The 5,588-nt window shown below is 37.8% G+C and overlaps 1 protein-coding gene across 1 annotated transcript in view; it reads left to right on the forward strand.

Annotated features, from left to right (window-relative positions):
• The first annotated feature begins 562 nt into the window (after positions 1–562).
• LOC109537542 (ichor) overlaps positions 563–5,588 on the forward strand; it is a 19,849-nt gene continuing 14,823 nt past the window's right edge. Inside the window, exon 1 of the mRNA XM_019904325.2 lies at positions 563–969. The gene's annotated coding sequence lies outside the window, so the exon portion shown is untranslated. The remainder of the gene's footprint in view (positions 970–5,588) is intronic.

A 5,588-nucleotide genomic window follows, 5' to 3' on the forward strand; every position in this document is an offset into this window, starting at 1 on the left:
GTTAATATCTTTTAACTTAATTTAATAATAATATAGTTAATATCTTAAAAATGTTTAAATATTTTTCTCGTACTCCCCAAGGGAACCTCTATCACCCCTTAAAAGGAATGACGCCAATGTTGAATCACCCTGTATATCATTTTTAGTTTACCACTGCTAAGAATTATTTGTTTTTGAAAAGTCGTTATTTTGGAACCAAATACCACAGTGAAACTGCAACTTGAAACTTGAAGCTGTGCTTTTGTTGCCATTAAATGGTTCTAAAACTTCTTGTGCGAAATCGCTCTGCGCGGCGGTTTGTTAACTGAACGATTTCAAAGTTGAAACAGTAACAGTCTGTGACAATGGTCACCAACCAACCAACCAGTTAAGCAACTGAAAAATTGGGTTCCTATTTAAATAAAACCGTATAAAAATAAGAACGCTGTCGCTGTCAAGGTACCAAAAATCTCATCTTCGAATAGCTGAAGCAGTCATTGTGGGGCCCCTCTCCGCGGAACTAGGTTAGCACGGTGCGAATCTACAACAGGTACAGTTATATTGGGTATTGGGTAGTGGGGCCGTTGGATTCGCTGGTTCTCTCTTCGGTTGATGTCCAGTCTTGAGGATTCTTTTAGCGTGCGCACATTTAACTCAGCCGCCCCAACCATCTACCACTTTTAGGGTTTGCCACCCCCACCCAAACCGGAACTTCATCATCGGAACTTTAGGGTGTTTCACCACTACAAATGTGTCGAAGCTAAAGAAAGGGTTCAGTTCCTTCGGAAGCAGTACGCGTGCCGATTGATTTGGGTTCGGTTTATCATATCCGGGTCTACATATACTGAGTGTTTTTTGCGATTTATTTGGCCAATAGACTTGCTAATATCGGACGTTCGCGCCAGTGTAAAGTTGCAGGTGCTTTGCTACAGTCATAGTGACCCATACAGGAATCCATCTTTTGGAATTAGTACCACACATTTAGTGCAGGTAAGTCTTTTCCCCAATTTTTACCGATTAAGGAGATACCGGGAGACGGAGCAATGACTCGCCTTGGCAATGGGTGAAGGACGTCGGGTTTGCTGCCAGAGATTTCCTGCAGCAGCGCGAGCTTCTTATGGGTTCACTTGGTTTATCAACCATAATCTGTGGGCCAAATGCCGCTTTTCAATGATGCAAGTTCGATTTTCTACTAGTTTTACCCGTTGCTACTTGTTTCAGTGCATTTTTAAATGTTTTATCGAGCAGAGATCTATGGGGAAGGATTGGGTTCAGCCGGGAGTTTTTTTGGACTTGCAATCGTCAGAAATACATTCACCACGGTCGAAGAAACGGCTACAGGGGTATTATTGTCTCCAACCCTTAAGCGCTATTTGTCGGTATCCAAAAATTGAAAAAGATGCCTACATCGCCGTTTTAACCACTTTTTTGTAATCCTCTCAATGCCCAACACACATCAAGGACGCACTTCTTCGCTGGTTGCAACAGTATGGGTTAAATTAGCTTTACGTCTGGGCTTTTCGAGACATTTCACAAAATGTTTGGATTCGCATCGCGAGCCCTCTAAATAATGTTTTTTTGCAATCGCAAGCATGTTGTTTTCTACAGACCAACGTGTCTAGGATGGAAGTTTCGCATATTCTAGTTTAGAAGCAAATACTTTAGCCAATAATCGAGGAAGAGCAGGGGTTGCAAAACATGTTTTTTTTTCATCTTAAACCTTCTGACGGGACAATTGCTGACTCTTGAAGCTACCGGCGAAAATTACCAACTGTTCTGACGATTGCTGCAAATGCCTTAACGATGATCCATTCGATAATGGAAATTAACATTAATAAAACAAATGGGAACTTAATGTACTAAACTGCAATTAAGTCTAAAAATCGTCAAATTTTGCGTAATATTTTCCGAACTTGTTTTCCCCTAATTTCGAGTTTGTAACTGAAGTATAGATTTATGTTTTTATTCGAATGAATCTAAAAGTGAAATTTTTCGATCAGAAGCGATGATCAAAAAGAAGCACTTTACTGTTCATTTGTTGTACTTTTACGCTCGGACTTCTGACATGGAATCTGACAAATTGAACGTGCCACTGTCATAAAATATTTCGAAGTGTTTTCATTCAAAAGTAAACGACAGGCTCTTTAATTAATTACTTAGGCTTATAGAGAACTATTGACCATAATTTAAAGTTTACTGACAATTTGTAAATTATAAGTTTGTTACAAGTTCAGTCTCAAAGTCGTTCAAATGGTCTATTTTTATGCTTACAAAAGTACGCTTTTGAAAAATTACAAACGTCAAAACGTGACAATTTCAAAAATGACATTAACATCAAGTTTACAATATGAAGTTGACGGCTTTTATTTTCGGCTATTTTTATTTATTATAACTGATTCTTCCGTGTTATGTCCATTATTCGAATAAAAAATCTTGTTCGATACGAGGGGGGAAATCCGTTTTTCGCCCTTGTATCGAAAACTACTATTAAAACAGCGAACAGCGACTAACATTTGGCCTAATATGACTAAAGCCACGCTTAAGAGAGTTAGACTTTGCGACAATTGCTAGAAACTGATCAGTTTTTCGGACTAGTTTTTGTACCAATGACAAAGTGATAAATGCCGAGACTGTAAAAAAGACTGCTTAGAACAACGAACCTAATAAATAAAGGACACTGAACGACGACATGGAAATGTGGGAAGCGTAGAAGCGATTTCCTGCTCAAACTTTCCGACTTCAAAAAAAAAATGCAACCTAATGGTTTTCCTAAAAAGCCACTAAACGTTATTGCGAACCTCGGCTAACACTAAACGAGATTCGAACGGTTCATTGTATTCTGCCTACATTTGAAATCCATTAAACAATTTGTTCATCCGAGGTTAACAATACGCGTCGAAAAAATGTCTCTTCGGTCGGTGCTGGTCTAATAACTCGCAGGTTCAGTTAGGCAGTGGCAGTTTTAATTAAAACACTGTGACGAGTCAAAAATTCTTTGTTTCTTCATTGTTGCTGCTTTGCACTCGTTTAAGTAATGTTGATTAAACTGATAGCCGGCGGTAACAGGAAAGGTACTGCGGTTTTGATGTACAGTGCGTTCCACTTGGAATCGATGCCTTCAGCACCTTTTTTCTGCTCTGTGATAGTAATGATTGATTGAACCGATTTTAGTCTACGTTAAACAGTTTTCTGCCAATAACGCGAATTAATCTGTCCATTTCCTGGCATGCCAATGTTAAGTGGTAAGCTTTGGAGTCGGGGAGGTCGCAAAAGACTGTTCTTGTCGTTCATTGTGCAGCCGGTTTAAAATTCAACAATAACAACTCGAAACCATTAAATTATCTGTGATATGATCTCATGAGACCACAAGAACCAGAAGCTGTTGAATATCTGATGGCATGTATTCTGGCGGAAAAAGTGGGTCAGCGGATCTGTGTGCGAAAAGCATCCAATCGGCACAAAGCCGGACAGGAAGGCAAAAACATCCATAGATTTCAAGAAATGGCAAAAATGCTGATCAAATTGAAGACTTGTAGCTGATGAATGAGCAGGCTCTTTCAGCAGTCTTGACCTCACCCATAACATTTATTTATAAAACCATGAACAATCAGTACATGTTAATGGTGAGCCTCGTTTCGTATTTAAATTGTGTAAATTGATGTTTGTATGGACGAGCCGCATTAATTGTGTCATTTGCCTAACTGTAAATCTATAATAAATACACGATGGCAATTGTGTAGGATAACCGGTAACGCAGATTCTCAATTTGTTTAATTGGGGGGCTTTTTGCTAAAAGTGCGACTTTGAACTTGAAAAATTTGGGTTTTTTTTCAAAATTTTCGTCAACGTTGCAATCGTTGCAGCAAAACCACCTACTCTACCAATCCTAACGGTCAACCTGCACTATTCGTCCCATAATCTTCTTCGCCTTTGGACTTTCTCACGCAATATTTCACCAAATAACGCAGAAGAACGGAAAATGTTTTTTCGCTGAGTTTATAGGCGCGTTTACTGCAACAACTAAATGCGCTTGATAGGACCGATGCCTTAGAGAAGAGGTAAAAACGAATATTTCAGAAACGACCATAAAAAATTGAAAAAGGAAGTGAGCAGCAATTGTACAAATGTTCAATCGATTCCTTTCGATGTAAGAAGGTCACAAATGTGTATTTATAAAGTAAATTGTTTGTTGTTTGGGTCGATAATAAGGAAGAAATCGTCGAGTAAAGATCGTGAACGGTCAAAAAATGCTTTAATCGTGCCGAAAATGTCTATTATTTCGGATCTGAAACTTTCAGCATGTTTTTCAATGAGTTCGATGCATTTATCGCGTCCCTGAGCTGAAAATGATGTAAAAATAAGATTTTGAGTAATTTTTCATTTTTTTCAAAAAATCGACCTTCACCCTTGGAAACAAACGAAATATTGTGTTCTACAATACGTGCTCGTCATTCTAACAATACGCGAATTGCCTTCTTATGAAAAATAATCACTCTTTCAGACCTACTTGTCAACTTCAATGCTGCAAATGGTTAAGAGTCTAAATATGTATGGTCAAAAATATGCATTTATAAAGAGTTTGTGTCAATAATAAGGAAGAAGTCGTCGGACAAAGTTCGTAAACGCTCAAAAAACGCTTAAAATGTGCCGGAAATGTTTATTATTTCAGATCTGAAACTTCTACCATGCTTTTTAATGAGCTCGATGCATTGCTCGCGTACGTGAGCTGAAAATGACGGAAAATTTGAGATATTTTGAGAAAATTTTCATTTTTTTTTAAATCGAACCCCACCCTTGGAAAATTTTCGCCCAAAAATCAAAATTCCATCATACCCAGTCGTCAATAATTCATTTCGTCCACAAGAAATATTTTCCGCATAAAACCAGTCCTTTTCCACTTTCGAAGAAATCAAAATAATAATAATAATAATAAGTTATAAAGCCGCACGAACAAAAGTGCTCAAAATACTTGTCTACTGATTACTGATTTTGATGATTAGATACTGATTCCACTGACAAATTTAATTTTTTTCAAAAAATCGTCCCCCGAAGAAATCGTCGGCTAAAGATCGTGATCCCTCAAAAAATGTCTATTATTTCGGATCTGAAACTTCTACCATGTTCTTCAATGAGTTCGATGCATTGCTCGCGCCCATGAGCTGAAAATGACCCAAATTTGGGACATTTTGAGGAAATTCTAATTTTTTCAAAAAATCTATCCCCACCCTTGGAAAAATTTCGGCCAAAAATCAAAATTTCACGTGTGTTTTTTGAGCTCAAACGGTTCCTTTCGACGTAAGAAGGTCACAAATATGCATTTATAAAGTGTTGGGGTTAATAATAAGGAAGAAATCGTCGGCTAAAGATCGAGACCCTCAAAAAACGTTTAAAATATGCCGAAAATGTCTATTATTTCAGATCTGAAACTTCTACCATGCTTTTTAATGAGTTCGATGCATTGCTCGCGTACGTGAGCTGAAAATGACGGAAAATTTGAGACATTTTGAGAAAATATTCATTTTTTCAAAAAATCGACCCCCACCCTTGGAAAAATTTCGGCCAAAAATCAAAATTTCACATGCGTGTTTTTTGAGCTCAATCGATTCCTT

Source organism: Dendroctonus ponderosae, unplaced genomic scaffold (assembly GCF_020466585.1).
Source record: "Dendroctonus ponderosae isolate FM_Combo_2020 unplaced genomic scaffold, Dpon_F_20191213v2 Dpon_F_20191213_3, whole genome shotgun sequence".
Classification (NCBI taxonomy): Eukaryota; Metazoa; Arthropoda; class Insecta; order Coleoptera; family Curculionidae; genus Dendroctonus; species Dendroctonus ponderosae.